This window comes from Canis lupus, chromosome 27 (genome assembly GCF_003254725.2).
Source record: "Canis lupus dingo isolate Sandy chromosome 27, ASM325472v2, whole genome shotgun sequence".
Taxonomy (NCBI): domain Eukaryota; kingdom Metazoa; phylum Chordata; class Mammalia; order Carnivora; family Canidae; genus Canis; species Canis lupus.
The window spans coordinates 23,414,296-23,430,807 of NC_064269.1; the positions used below are offsets into that span (position 1 = coordinate 23,414,296).

At 33.6% G+C, this 16,512-nt stretch overlaps 1 protein-coding gene and 1 long non-coding RNA gene across 28 annotated transcripts in view; one reads left to right on the forward strand and one right to left on the reverse strand.

Moving 5' to 3' along the window:
* SOX5 (SRY-box transcription factor 5) overlaps positions 1 to 16,512 on the forward strand; it is a 1,002,640-nt gene that overhangs the window by 456,956 nt on the left and 529,172 nt on the right. For 2 of the 15 annotated variants that reach the window (XM_025455375.3, XM_035707451.2), the window contains one exon: positions 13,272 to 13,353. The exons of the other annotated variants lie outside the window; for them this stretch is intronic. The gene's annotated coding sequence lies outside the window, so the exon portion shown is untranslated. The remainder of the gene's footprint in view (positions 1 to 13,271; positions 13,354 to 16,512) is intronic. 15 annotated transcript variants of the gene reach the window in all.
* LOC112665526 (uncharacterized) overlaps positions 690 to 16,512 on the reverse strand; it is a 118,758-nt gene continuing 102,935 nt past the window's right edge. For 7 of the 13 annotated variants that reach the window (XR_007406543.1, XR_007406538.1, XR_007406537.1 and 4 more), the window contains 3 exons: positions 11,290 to 11,349; positions 10,745 to 10,836; positions 4,367 to 9,568 (listed from right to left, as the gene is read on the reverse strand). This is a non-coding gene — a long non-coding RNA (uncharacterized LOC112665526). Of the gene's footprint in view, positions 893 to 2,141; positions 2,239 to 3,203; positions 3,258 to 4,366; positions 9,569 to 10,744; positions 10,837 to 11,152; positions 11,218 to 11,289; positions 11,350 to 16,512 lie in introns of those variants that run through there. The other 6 variants (XR_007406545.1, XR_007406542.1, XR_007406544.1 and 3 more) reach the window with 5 other exon arrangements.

A 16,512-nucleotide genomic window follows, 5' to 3' on the forward strand; every position in this document is an offset into this window, starting at 1 on the left:
AATGCCATCCCGGAAAGCACCCAGACAGAGGCTGGATTAAACAAGCAATACCTTGGAAAGAGTTAATAGTCTGATTGCAGATTTCAGGTAAGGCATCATGGGGGAGCTTGCATTAAATAGATGAGTAGAATTTCAGTAGGTATAAAAGGAGGGGGTTGGTGGAAATGAAAGAATAGTTTTTAAAAAATGACTAGATGACTCCAAAAGCCCCCACCTAAGATTTCCATATATCACAGCTTGAAAGATTGTATTCTTTTAAATAAAAATTCTGTAGTTTCGATCTTAGCATGGATTTCCTTTATGCTAGCAAATCGTTTCTGCCATTTGCCTCTATCATCGCATTATTGGACTGTTTTTAATAAATTTATTATATGATAGTATCCCCTATTCACTTTGTACCTCTTCTTTTTTATGAATATTTAATTTATATTTTCTACTTTTAGAAACTTCTCAAATGTCAAATTTTGCCGTTGGTTTTATGTAGAAAGACACCACTGATACGATGTATGACAATATGTCATTCATAATTTTGTTATGATATAGAATTATATTACATTCATATTCTATATTCCTTTTATTGTGTGTGAGCTTAAATACAAGACCTGTGATATTTAAGAAACATCAATACCTACTGTGTATTCCTTTGAGAAGTCGAGCATGTCTGAAATATTGTGATTTCTTGTCAGGCAATGTCACAAAGCCAGTTTATTTTTTGAATTGGTGAACAAAGAGCCAAACTTAAGAATGCTCTTGGGCTTTGTTCTTCAAAAGTTGTTCTGAATGACAATTAAAAGAAAGAAAGTAAAGAAAATATAGCAGCAGAACTCTTGCTCACTGGAATGTTTTTCAGGTTTTTCCATAAGGTGTCGACAGTTCTCTGTCAACTCGTAGGCTTGAAAAACAAAAAGCAGTCGTTTTTGTCAGGTGTTCAGCAGCATCCCTCCCCAAATCCTCTCAAGTGCACAGAACTCTAGTTCAGATATTTCAGTGTTATGTAATTTAGTGTGTCTCTAAATGTCATTCCCTACTATCTCATGATTTGCTTTCAGATTGGATGCCTACAGCTTACCGCCAATTACCCTGAAGTGTTTAAGGCACATATCTTGCTGTGTCTGACATTGAGAGTATATTGGTAAAATTAAGCTGTTAACAAAAATAACTTTTTCACTAACTTTTATAGTAAAAGATGCAGGCATTTTGGATATATTTTAATCAAATATTCCCATTTATCCGTATATTTGTCCAATATTTTGATTTTTTTTCACTGAGGGAGCTCCTTGACCATATAGTTACTGTCTTATTTCTGTACCTTTGTTAGAGATAATCATATTGATATATAATTTTATTGTCTCACTTATTGGCATTGTATTTGTTTCTTCTGCTCTTGGGGTGTTTTAATCAGTGTTATTTGACCAAACAGTAAGAAAGAACACTTTAAATTCCAGAAGTGCTCTTGATTGTCATATAGAAATGTCAATGAACATGAGTTCATGCTTTCTTTCTGTTAACCAGTTATCATACCCAAGTGAGGTAAATAATTACTTCTACTAAATTTCAAATTAGGGTTTTGGAAAAGACACTAGCAAATGACAGATTCGCTGTTTCCTTCAAAATCAAGATGTAAGTAAATAAAAAGTACATGAAAATAAGACTTTTAATAACACATTTTTAAAATAATAGGCAATCTCCATTTTATGGTAATTTCTCCAATTTATGGTGATTTTTAAATCACATATGATTCTGTTAATCATGTAAAATATTTAGTCTTTAAATGTCAATTTTGGGCATGCTGATTGTCTATCCTTAAATTGTTCTACTTGCTTTTATGTATCAATTTCTTTCACTGAAGGAAAAAATACCTATATGCTTTCCGTTTCCTATGTAATAGAGGTGGTATAACTAAAAAGCCATTATAACTACTTTATATAAACTCTTTTATTATACCAAACACTTGTAGAGAGCCAACTAACTTTACAGAAATGAAGGAGGAAATATAGTAGCTGAGAATCCCCACATTCAGAATACATCTTCCATTTACTTTAACTATTCAGGTCTCATCTTAAAGAATTTCTTATAGGAATCTCTATGGCAATCTGGTGTTTAGACCAGAGAGGAAAGCACATAAGGCATGGGCATTTTACCAGTCTTTCTGCTCTTTGTCATATGCTGTTTGGTTATCACCTAGAGGGTACTTCTGTGCCTCAATTTCCCACATTTATCAAAGATGACAATATAGCTCTGTAAGATATACATTTAAAAAATTAACAAAAATTAAATTTCTATTTGGTTAAATTTTCTTATGATCATATATAAGTTCCTAATATTCATATATAAATATAAAACCTAAAGCTCATTCTTTAGAATGGCAGGGCATTAAAATATTCATGCCAGTTTTTCCAATATATCAATTTATGGGACTAGATCTGGCAAAGCTATCATTTGTAATGATGACTGGAATGCAGATGGGTTTTAGTGACTGTATATAGAAACTGGGGGGAAGGGAGTAGCAATCGTTCTTTGTTTTTTAGGATGAAGCAGAAAAATCTGCTCTCTCTTATATATGGAGGAATTTGTTAGAAGCAAGAGCTAAAATAAGGAATTATTGATCAGCTTGCAATTACATTTCTTTTATCTTACCTCTTCACTAATATTTTTATTCTCTGAAAATATATAGATATTTTTACACAGATATATTACTGACTTTTGGATGGGCACCAGTCATTTTCATTTGCAACCAGTATATTACTGAGTTGAGTCATCAGCAAATTTATTATAAATATCTCAGGCATAATTTTGTTACATTCTTAAGTAAATTGGAAATGATTCTCAACTATAGGATACCTATCTATGGGGTGCGATTCAGAAGGCCGAGTGAACAAGGCATTTTTAAAATACTTCTCTTTTGTGTCCCTTATTAAGATTACTGCTATAATGGACTACAGTTGTTGATAGGATTGTGTAATATTTCTCAAATGTGTTGAGATGAAAAGTTTGCACATGATTCACTGATATAGGGAATAAAATGATGTTTTACCAATGTAAGAATCTATAGCCATCTTCAAGTGAAAACAGCAAATCATCTGAACTGGTAGTGAGTGATTAGAAGGTGGATAGATAGAGGGAAGACTAAAATTAGCCTGTAGTGTTTAATACATCATTCAAAATATCTTAATTAATATTAGATTGCCAGATTAATCACTTACATTCAAGTAATCAAATCCATATGTGCGTGCCTCTGCCTCCTCTCGGTGGTTCCCCTGTTCACCAAATAGTATTTTATTGTCTCTTCCAGATTCGGCATATGCAGGGAAATGTTTGATAGCTCAGTGTCTATGCAAACCTCACCAAGAAAGCTTTTAGTAGCAGAAACTGTGATACTATACTGTTCTTATATTAATGAAAGAACTTATCCTATTATATAAATGATAACAATAAACAATTGCTAAAACAGCTTCTCCAGAGCTCATAATTACAGGGAACAGGGGGAAGTTCAGTCTATTCAAAATGAACCTTTTCCATTAAAATCTACTTCCACCATTAGATCGATATTGAAAATATGTAGGATCAATATATTTTTGGTTCATTAGCTCTATGTTGATACAACCTTGACTTAGCAGGAAGAAAAGCTGAGATTTATGGTAGGGGGAATCTATACTTTCTCTTAGGATTTCTAAAATACAAGGTCAGAGATCCTCATCCATTGTTCACACCTCTCCTGGGGGAAATTCCTCCTCCTGAATTTTGGCCCATTTCTGAGATATCAGCCGGAGGAAGTGTGAGGAGTAAAGAGCTCTGTGTCTCTCTTCATTACACGGAGACCCTGTTGGCTCCATTTGTAGTGGAGGGAAACAAGAGATACTTTGATTTTTGCCTGTTTGAATAAATGGAGGCTGTAAATATTTAGACCAATCTATTTTTCACGTACTAACTCCCTTCCATATTTTAAAAGGAAGATTTCCAAAGGGGAAAAAATACTTAAGAAAAGTGGCATGTGATTGTTTCCATACATTCTAAATGCACTCTCTACAATAGAAAATTAAATGATTTCAGAATTTATAACTAGGAGTTACACCTTAACTTGAAGTTAGTTGCTCCCCCAATATATCACATTCATAATCACTTCTCAGAGTATTTGCTTTCAGGTGGAATAAAAAGCATATAATCTGCCATTTTAATCATTTTATCAGAGATAAAATAAATTCATCTTGCCCAGGTAAACCTTTACACCCTAGTAACCAAGTAAATCAGCCTGACACTTGTAAGCAAAGCACCTGATTGGTTTTATTCCATATACTTTAATAAACATATAGGTAAAAATAGAAATGAGAAGATAAGTAATAAAGATAAAGAATATTTATTGCTTCATATTACTGTTTAAATATATGCACAGGGTGGGTGTTGCAATTAAACCACAACATCTGTCTTTGAATATTTGTCAATACAACCTTTTTCTTATCAACACATTTCACTCATACTTATGATTAAAATTTTAGTAATTTGTGGAACAATAACTATTATTATTGCTAATGATTATATAATGAAAACAACCTAAAAGTGTGTGTGTGTGTATGTATGTATATATATATATATATATATATATAGAGAGAGAGAGAGAGAGAGAGAGAGAGAGAGAAATACTGAGAGAGAAAGAGAGAGAATAGACTTGGTAGTTCTTTAAACATGTGGTTATAGTGTAGCTGCCTGGGCAGTGTCCAACATGTAGAAACATATGCAGAAGCCGTTGGTACTAGGTACTTAAATGCATATTTAAATCATTTTAAAAAAAACAGATCATTCTAAATTTTGTGAAAACATGATATTTATATGTCATTTTTGTTTAAAGATCTTGGAACCCTGTATTTGGTACTTTCAGAAGGATTCTTGGAATATTGCTGTGACAAAAATAATGATTCATTGAATGAATGAATATAACATTCTAAACCTTGAATATTTGATTATGATTTTTTTGTATTCTACAGTCACATGTTCACTGAGTTTGAAAATACTCACCAACCTTAGTGAATTTGTATATAATGACTAATTTAAAGAGAGAAAAAAAAATAAAGCAGAACTGTTTTCCTGAATGTTTTTACTCTGGACCACACAGACTCCATAGAGAGAACTATAGTTCCTAGAAATGAAATAATAACATGATTTTTAAGTTTTGGTTTTGTGGATGAAGCATCAATACCTGGGAAATAATTTCTCAAGTTTTCTCCTACTCTCTAGCTCCATTAATATATTTTGAAACTAATTTTTCCTAAGGCAGTTTACTCTTTCCCCTACACCTCTTCCACTTCTTGTTTTCGAAATTCTATAATCCAAAGTCTGTGAGTTTAAGATTATTTTAAAAACAAGCAAATAGGTTTTCTATTCTTGGGACATTTCTACAAGTACTGGGTGAGTTTAGCACTGTGCTCTTCACTGTTTCTTGAATCATATCTTAAGGGAAAAACATTCTAAGGCCATACAGCCTGCAGTGTATACTGATTTTTACCCAATACTTCAGAGGTTTTAAATTATTTCCAACCAGGACTTTCTTAACTAAGGTTTATTTTGACAATGAAAAAAATGTACAGTGTTTTCTCTCCCTTAACAGCCAAATTATGTTTGCCAATGCTGCCTTTGGAAGCAAAGACCGTAATAGGTAAAACGGTTTTAAAATCATTTTGAATACTCTTGGCTTTCTTAACTACCCAAAAGAAAATTTTTGATTTGGCAAAACTAGTTTGAGTTGAGAAATGTTTTAAGAAGTGTTTTACTACCAAGTAAAATATTATTAGTGTAATTTAAACATTTTGTCTATTTCTTTTGTTTTTGAGCACAGGCTTGCTTGTCTGTGTGGATAACTTACATTGTTTATCTTTCCTTTGGTAATTTTTTTACTAGTTTAAATGTGCTGAGTAACTTTTATTTTGAGGAGGGCATCAGAGGGAGGGATGTTTTCAGAATTAATTTCTTTGTTCATTAATAATAGTTCCTTGTATTTTCTTTGCCAAAAATTAATAGTAGTTTTTATTCTCTGTTAATGACAAGGTTTTTTTTTTTTTTCAAAATAGAAGAATCTTTTTCTTCTTTCAAATATGACACATTTGAAATCATTGCTGGAATATCTTTCTAGATACACCTCTCTCCCATTTATTCAGAAGTTGTTGCCCAAAGGAGCATGGATTATGTTGTGTTTGTGAGATTTAATCAGCCCATGACCACTGATATACATGAATATTATTATAGTAAAATAATTAACAAAACATAGTTATATTAAAAAGTATGAAATTAAATCTTAGTTTAACATAATGATACTTCCAATAATTCTTTGTGAGTAAGAAGGAGGGCTTTGAGGTCAGAATGCTTATCTAACAACTTTGATACTTACACTGGCTGAGACCTTAGGCAAGTTCATTTACCTCAAAAATGGGCACAGTCATTGCACCTAACTCAGAGCTATTGTGAGACTTGATGGAGATAATGTATATGGAATGCGTAGAATGTTTAGCCTGAGCCCCAGACTCAACAATATAGCTTTCACATGCCTGAAGGTGGCCAGTTGAGGACATAAATAGAGTTGAACAGAGCTGACATTCACCCCTTGCACCTCTTGCTAGCCATGCTCTTGCTTGCTGGACAAGGTCTATCAGAAGGAGATGTCCTCGTATTTTGACCAAAGTTACCGATTAAGAATGTGGTGCCTCAGCAGGTCAGCTGTCTTTATTACTGTCTTAGATAAGAACACATACCCTCCTTTTGCAGGTGGTCCCGAGTGATTTTGAAGTCAGCCTGTCTTCCCAAAATCAGTAGCTAGAAATTGAATAAAGCAGATATCTAAGTGATTGTATTTAAGATCCATTTAGCATCATTGATGTTCTATAAAGCTTATGAATCAGTAGAAAGGTAGCTATCATAGTTAAGATTTCACATTTAGGGGATCCCTGGGTGGCGCAGCGGTTTAGCGCCTGCCTTTGGCCCAGGGCGCGATCCTGGAGACCCGGGATCGAATCCCACGTCAGGCTCCCGGTGCATGGAGCCTGCTTCTCCCTCTGCCTGTGTCTCTGCCTCTCTCTCTCTCTCCGTGTGACTATCATAAATAAAAAAAAAAAAAAAAAAATTATAAAAAAAATAAAATAAAAATAAAAAAAAAAAAAGATTTCACATTTATAATAAGGTAAGCCATGGGATAAGACTATAATAGGACAGCTATTAAAGGATAGTACACACCTTTTGAATTTCCACTGGGGTTGTAGAATAAAATAGGAGGTAGAGCATGACTAGAAATTATATGAGGAGGACCATTCTTTGAAATTAAAGATGATAATTGGTAATAACTACACAGTACTTGGTAGGATGGTTGGATGTTCGAAGTGGTGAAGTACCATATTTATGTTTTCTTGGATTCTGAGGTAAATGTATAAAGAAATATTTTTAAACTGAAATTTCGTTTTAAAAATGTCACACATTTTAATTTTAATCAAAGGAAAATAAAAGAGCAAAATAAAGAATGGGGGATCTTAGGTCTTAGAAAGATACACAAAATATGAAATCTGTTGTATTTTGAAGCTAACACTGGAGAAAAAATGCAGGAGCTGCCCCATGTTTTCAGTTATACTGAGGAAATTAAGTGTGAATTCTAGCTTTCCAGGAGATCTCATGTAACCATTTTATTGATCTACCTTCACCCTTCTGCCCCTGAATCTAGACACAAATAGCATTATTCTTTTTGGGTCTCTCTTCCCTCTCTACTGCCTCTATTCACATATCACTTGGATATAAAGGTTGACAATTTCACATGGTTCAAGCATTTGTAGTTACAGCCAACCAGGTATATACCCATCTTGTCCTATACCAATTGATCATATTGAGGGTAACACTTAAGGCCCACTAAATACACTATGGCCCCAATCTAAATTTCCAGACCTGTCTTGCCTTAATCCCATATAAATAGCATTATTAGATAATGGGCCACTGAATATTCCTTGTTATGATCCACATGTTTCTGTTGCCTTCTGTGTTCCCCAAGGTTCTCAATCTCAGCCCTACTACACTTCCCATGATGCCTTTCAGATGGGAACTCAATAGCCACCATAAATTATATCCAGCCTGCCTGCCATAGTGGGAATTTGCACTTTCAATTTGTAAAGTGAAAGAAATCTTAAACGTATTTGTGTGTCTGAGCCCTTCATACAGTGTGAATGATTATACCAGTTTAGTTGTATGTCATTCCAGCATATTATAAACTGCATTAAGATATTTTCAGTGTGTATCATACTTTACCATTGTTTGGTACAATGCCTGGCAGATAGCATATGCTTAATCCTGTAGAATAAATATTGGAGAATTTTGGGCTCAAGACATGTTTTCAACTACATACATGTGATTATATATATTTGGCCTTTATTATTCACAGCATAATATCTGGTGTCATACTATTAATATTTTTTTCCATCTGCTATAAGAAGGAGATCCCTTAATTCACTTCGGAATGTTTAATCTTATTGTTTATAGAAAGAAAAACTGAAAATTTTGTTACAAAATTAGTTGAATAAACTTGGAAAATTATCAGGCACTTGATTAATAAATGCATGTTTAGTTTGCATAACACTTGAAAATTTATATACTGTAAAGGAAATAGTCATATCAACATTTAAGCAATTATACAAATTATTTTCTATAAAATAAGAAAAAGCCCTCTTTTTAAAAAATAATCTTTTTATTATTTACTTATACTTCTATTAACTTATGATCAGATAGTGTCACCTGTAAAAATTTATACTTTAATATTTGTTAAAGTTTTTTTGTGATTAAGCACACATATATTCTTGAAAACATAAGGTACAAAAATCCTATATACACCTATTAAATTGAACTTATTAATTTTATTATTAAAGTTTCATTATGTTTATTTCATATACTAGATATGTCTGATTCCAAAGACGGAATATTAAATTCCTTCTCCACAATTAAAAAGCCCTCTTTTTAATGTCAGGCACCTGAGCATATCCAAAATAACTGGAGAACTTGTTGCCTTTGTTATCATTAAATATATTATTACAGCTTTATAAAATCATCAGATAGATGAGGTATACTCCTAATAATCAGTGGTTTAAAATAAATGTGAAGAAATAACTTATAAACATTATTAGTGATAAGAGGATTACCTGGTAGAAATCTCAACAGCACAGATATCTGTGGTTTAAATTAAAAAGGAAAATTAAGGAGGAAAAACAAAGGCAAACAGTACTTGTATTCCAGCATTTCAGGTGAGGTACCTACATTTTCTTCTTATTTTTTCTTTCTCATTAACTGTGGAAACCCATAGAAATAAGTCTCTGTGCAGCTCCAACTGCCCCCACTCCATTTTAGATGGTATTTCCAATAAGGGTACTGTTTCTTGCAAAGAATATTACATCTCACTAATTGTCCTACAAATCCCATTCTTAATTAAAATCAAAATCTTCATCATAACAACTTTACTATATAGCTTGCAAATATGTGCTCTTCTTGTTTGTTTGGAGGACGATGCTCTGGATACATCTTTTTTTTTTTTTTTTCCTTCGTTCAAAAAGGAGCAGCCCTGGTGAGAAAAATTTACAGCAATTGATTTTGTTTGTTTGTGGCTGCAGCCATAAAAACTCCCAAGCAAAACTAAATAGTGCTTGTGGGGCACAGGCGTGGTGGTTCATGGGTAAACAGTAAGTTTTATAATACTGTTAATGCTAGACAATAAGACAAGGTATAATAATTCCAATTTCATCATTTGTCTCCGTTTTGTACTAGATTGTACACTCCATCATGCATATGCTGGCTATAATGTGACATATTTAATTCTGCATTTAGTCTCTGCTTTGTTACACAGGCACGAAAATAGCAAGTCAGCTTCTCCAATGCCACGTAGCAGCCCTCTAACAACAACAACAGAAATCATTAAATACAAAATAAGTTTGAATAACAGTAATGGTGGGAAAATCTATCCCAGGGTCCATTCTTTTTACAGGGAGTTGGCAAACCAGGAAGAATAGACTTTGTCATGTGCAAATATGGTGACCATAAATGGTGCTGGAGGCTTTTCCATTGTCCCCTGAGTTTGCCATGAGAGAAAGCGGGTGAGAGAAAGAAAGACACGTTTGATAGAGTTGTGAAGAATGTTTGAATGGCTATTGGGTGTTGGGCATTGTCTTGCAGTGACCTCAATTCGGTACAGTAGAGACCCTTGAAAGCACTGTCTGAAGTCACAATACCACTATTCTCCTCCATTTACTAAAAGGGATTAGTTAAAAGGGTGACGTTCCGTGCAGAGAGTTCCAAGTATTCCATGAAACAAAAGGCTCTGAAATGTTTTTGAAGTTATTTTTAATTGAGTTGAACTAATTTAATAAAGGTCCTACGGAGGAAAAAAAAAATAAAGGAATGTGATTGTTTTATGATTCCTCACAGATGGAACGGACATTTATAGCATACTTTTCCTTTAGTGTTCCAGAGAACAGTAGCTCCATTTACAGCTACTGTTAGCAATTTAAAACTGCTCCAAAATGAAGTCTTTCAAGAAGTTGACAGCTTATAAATAAATCTGTCTGATAAAATTGAACATAAACTGCATCTGTGGTTAGTTTGCCAAAATTAATTCTACATTTAATTAGAGATAGCAGTCAAACATATTTAATAAAAAACAGTCTTGGAGAGTAAATCAAATGAAGTCAGATTTTAGCAGACGTTTTGCATTTTTTTGCAAGGAGTGATGAAATGACCTCACCTCTCTGATTCCCAGTTATATGGCAGCGTGAGCTCTGTAGCGTTATGGGGAAGCCAATGAGTTCACACTGCTTGGAAAGGTTCCTTGCTCAGCTTAGGGTAAAGAGAGAAAACGATCATTTTGTGATTTTGCTTGGTTCCATCATTAGATTTTACTTTGATGCCATATGTATTAAACTAACAAGTTAATAAGCATATTACTGCTAATGATTACAGAGACCCAGCTAAGGTAATCCTAATTTATATACATACCGGTAAATAGAATTGTTCTTAATTTTTTTTTTCCTGGCTTCCTTGCCAAGCTTGATTTGTTTGTTTTGTTTTAATTTAACCATCACAATAAAACATATTAAAATCATACACTAGCAACAATGCCATTTCTTCCCGTACAGAGACTTGGAAAAATCACCTTTGCTTATCAAATATTTGTGCTCCCTCCGCATGGTTTAAGCAATGTGGCATAGCTGTGGGATCCTGGGGAAGATGCAAAAGCACACAGATCAATCAGAATGCAGCAAACAATATTTTGGGACAAAAGTGACTTACAGTTCAAAGGGCAAAGAAGCAGATCTTCAAACATTGGAAGTTTCAACACAGTCCATAGTCCTGGGTGGAGTATACAGACAATAGACACTAGTATTAGCAATGACAGCTTCTTTCCTCTTGGTATAAAAATCATATATACTTTCCCAATGCATGCAAAAATTAAAGTCAATTAAACCAACTTTTATTTTGATCTTTTAAAGTAGTGGGATGTTACTTTCTATTAATGAGGAAGAATGTAAGAAATGAGGTGGGAGATTATGTTGCTGTGCTTATTAGTTAATATCAAATTGGGATTGGACATTATACATTTATTTCCTGATCTCCTCTATATTCTTAGCCTTACAAACATAGAGATGGTTAATCTTTACTGAATATTTTCCCCAAATATCTATGTGTTTTGGTACAGGCAGTTATTATATGCAAAGGCATTTTTCCACTTCTTCAAGTTTTCCTTAGATATTTTGTCCTTTCAGAAGAATATTTTTATTTTATGTACATGAATTTGCTCCCAACTAACTTTATCAACATTTTGCTATTTTTTTAGAATAACAGGAAGTAAACTAGTATACTCTCATTCCTGAATTTGAACAATGTATTATTATTTTGAGGTTTGCTCTGTAAGCCTTCCATTGCTTGTACTCTGAATAAATGAAGTGATGGAAATGTGGACAACACACAAATTCTATCTGGCAGCCCCTTTTAGTTCTGCTTTGGAATAATTATGCTGTTTTAAAACCCAGAGGTGGACTTAAATACTAATGCATTATAGTGGTTTAATCACGTATCAAAAGACAAACAAGCTGTAGACTATAACCAGAAAAAAAGATTAAATAGCAGATATCTCAAAAAGAGGAATTGACCAACTCAATCATGCTATAAAATCTCAGTTATCATTAAGATATACCAAAGGACTGACTTACCTCCTTATTTTATATATTGGACCTGGAGAAATTATCATTTTAATCAATGGTTTCAAATTATTTATATGTTTTAATGCCATTGCATGACTAGGATGTTATTAATGCAACTTTGTGGATAAATACTAAATAACTTTCCTCTCATTTTAATAAAAATACACATAAAACAAACTTCTTCCTTAATTTGGGAAATATAAAAATATATAATAGTTATCATTTTTAGATCCTTGAGAAAAAAACATTTTCCTCATTATTTTATTAATATATTTGTTGTAATTTAGAGAATAAATAGCTTTAGAAATCTGGGTTAACCATTACATGATTTCTTATGGTCTTCTTAGGAGTTGATTTTATCTCGGGCAAATCACTTATTCTCACTGGGTCAAGATTTCTTTATCTTTAAAGTGAAAATATTTACTAAATAAGTTCTAAAGCAGCTTCTTGGTTTCTAATTCCATGATTAGTGTATTCCTTTCCTTTCTACTTTTTCCCTCTCATTTCAGACAAATGTTACGTCTTTTCATCATTTTGGCAGATCATCATTCGTGACATTGAGCAGAGCAAAACTCATGGGGAAGAGAGATACAGTTTGCAACTAGACACAGTTGTAGTTTTTGCTGTATCATCAGATGTAAAAGATTAATGACAGAGAAGTATGTCAGTTGATGCAGAGGCACCAAGTCATAGTAACATTATTTCTATTAAAATGTTTTTCTATACTGAATAAAACTTGTTATCCTTTTATTTCTAAGGACGTCTAGAGGTTTGATTAAGAAATGTCTTACAAGGTGCTCTGCAACGTTGTATATTCTGGAAATGCTAAATAAAGTCTTAAAAAGCCATGTGGGTCCTTCAAATCAATACATTGGATTGGATATAGGGTTAGGGCCTTACAGAGAGCACAAGAGAATTGCTGTCAAGCATCAATGCTTCCACCTTACTAGAGGTTCTTGCCATCTGTCATAGTATATCACGAATTTCTCCTGAGTAGACTCCTGACCTCCCGTATCATGTTACAGATCCATTTATCTCATTGATAATGACAAATCTCTTTTAAAAATGCAGATCTGACTATGTCATCTTCCTGATTGAAAACTTCTAAGGACTTCCAGTTGCCTACTGGATAAAGTCTAAACACCTAAGTCAGGTAAACAAGACCTTTATCTTCTTACCCAAACAGACATTCCATCTTCCTCTCTATGCAGTTGCTTACTCTTGTCAAGGATGTGCACCCTTCCAATCACAGCTTCCAAAGACTGGCTCTTCTTCAAAAGCCAAAAGAAACATCATCTCTTCTGTTAAGCTTTGCTTTTCTCAGGTGCCTCCCTAATATGTGATGCATTCTCTATTCCTCTCCCTCTGCCTCCCACCCTCTCTGTTTCCTCCTTCCCTCCCCCCTTCCCTTCTCTCCTACCACCCCATCCCTCCCCACCTTCCATATCTACTGTGCTTCTTAGTCACCTTTTTTTAACCTGTTTTAAAAAAATCCACCACTAAGCAAGGTGTATATAAGAATAAATAAATGAAAGTTGACTCTGTAGGATGGTAAAATGCAACTGACACATGATAGATTTATTTTGTTGTCATGTGTTTTATGGAGGTCTCATTTCACCTATGTACATACTATAATATCAATTTTATGCCTTTTTCCAATTTTGATAATATGCCTATGCATTGTGTTTCAGAAAAAAATGATAGTTGTAGTTCTCTATAACTTCTGATATTATTTAAATATTTTCAAGTTATTTTTATAGTTTTTCAAAGCTTATGTATTTAATATAACATTCATAATTGCTATGGATATGTTAAGATTTTAAATTGCCATTTTGAAGCCAAAACTGAGATTTTGGTCTCCCTTCCTTCTCTCTCTCTCTCGCTCTCTCTCTCTCTCTCTCTCTCTATATATATATATATATATATATACACCTTTCAAAGAGAAGTACCACCTTATATAAATTAGTAATTTCTTTTAATTGCCTTGAATGTTTCAGGCTTATGTGGATTTTTGAAGTTGTATGCAGCTTTGATGTTTTATTAATTATTTTCAAGGTGGCTTTCTTTCCAGAGCAAAGCATACATATTGATTTTGTGTATGATGAAGACCGAAATTTCTATCTTGGCACTGATACCTCTTGCAATCAGATCTAGAAAGGGTCTGATCATTTTTAAGCAACTCTCCAACAGCTAACTGTTGGCTGCCAAAGTTCAATTTAGATAAGTGAAGGGGAAGAGTTTAGAAATTTCACACATTAAATGTGTGATGGGAAAAACCCAATATAATGTATTAAAGATGCAGCCTTTGGAAGGAAAACATGGAGTATCATAAGAATTGTGTGCCAGTCTCCAAAGGTTTTCAGTTAGGTTTGGTTCAGAAAAGCCCTTGAATGTGTTGGAAGCAGATCTTGGAAGGGGCTGTGTGGTGTGTCAGGGAAAGCACCAGAGTAAGTCTTGGTTACACATAGTCTGTAAAATCGACTGTGGTAGCATGACAAAAATTGGTCTGTGTAGTTTGCCACTGCCAATCTTCATGATTGATACAGACTGTTGGAGCCATATCTATCATATGGTGCTCCATATTGATTGTTAAAATCTGCAAAAATGAATTATTTGGAGTGTATTTTTCCATATCATTGGCTAATTTTTCCTGTATCAAAGAGTTTAAAAGCATTTGACCTTTGCTCTGAATTCGTACTTGTTACCATGACTAGAAGGAAATGATACCAGCATTTCTTCATTTATTATCCACAAGTAATGATACTATAATCTAATTCTTAATGAATATGGTAAAAGCTGTGCATTTGAAAAGTCATTGTATGAAGGTTCTCAGCAAATCAGTTCTATTTTTAGGGATGGCTTAGCTATCTTATTTTTAACATTGCCATCAAGACTTCACGAGAATTAGGAGTCACATGCCCAATAAACTCTTTTAGAAGAGCTTTCTGTCTTACCAACCATTACCAAAAACAGCAAGAAGTAGCTTTGTTTTTCGTTTCTTTTTTTTTATTTTAAATTATTGGGATTCGTTCTATTTATCTATAGAATTCAAATGCAACCAACACTAATATGAAAATACTTCAGACTTTTGTGAATTGAAAAGATTCTGCATGCTTGCAAGAGACAGTGACATAGGAGACTTTCCTTTAAATCACCTATAATGTTAGGATCATTATAAAGTAAGCAGCCAGAATGCTGGATTGTATGGCTGGAAAGAACCCACATAAGAATGAAAACAGATGGTATTATCATTCTATCCCAAGCACTGTGTGGATTTTTTTGGTTAGAGTCTGATTAGGGTTTCTGAAATTATTAAGTGGATAGATAATAGAGAATAAGAAAATGAGAGCGCAGAGGGCTTGCCAAGTCTTTAATGCTCACTTAAACACAACTGCCTGCAGGTTCAACAAACCCATGCCTGGGTTTTGTGGGTTTAAAAGGTCCTTCTCCAGAAAAGTTGTTTTGGGTGATGGTCACCATTTTAATTAAAGGAATATCAAACTATATGTTTAGAAAGATAATAATAAGCCACCCAAACCCAGATGCTAGATGCCACACATGTTGGACAAGGCCTATAAAAAAAAGGCAAAAAAAAAAAAAAAGCCCCCAAACTCCTAAATACTCCCACATTCTAGAAGCAGGATTTAAATGAAACCAATGGGGGGAAAGGACCATTTCCGTTTTTCCAATTCCAGCAAACTTTCTCCACACTTTTCTTATTCCCTTAATCCACATCTAATTATCGGCTATCTATCTTCCTCTCCACTTGCTGACTTCATTTCTTTTGATTTGCTAATATATATATATATATATATATATATATATATATATATATGTAAATCTGATATATATGTAGGAGGAAGCAGCAGCTTGCCTTTATGTACAGGCATTTGTGCATTCTGAGTGTTTCCTTTGTACCACATTGTACATTAGTGTAATTTTACTTTGGCCTCCTAGGCTCCTTTGAAAAATATTCATGAATAAAACAGTTTAGCAAAAGTCAAACAAACAAACAAATAAAACTCCAGCCATGCGAGTCTGTGATTTCTTTCAGTTTGAATCCAGCTGAGGAACATTCAAACTTTGGGTTTGCTTATTTCAGCCTTTTTTCTTTTTTCGTTTTTAGTTGTGGTTTCAACCATACCTTTGAAAGTATAATTATCTTAATTAAAATAATAAAAAAGTTTCTCAAATTCAGGTGGGCTGCTTTGGATTATGGCTCTATCTCCTATGTATCTGTCTGCAGTTTAAAGTGACCACTTTTCAAATTAGATCTTTTTTTTTTTTTTCCATTCCTCTGTAGCACAGTTCA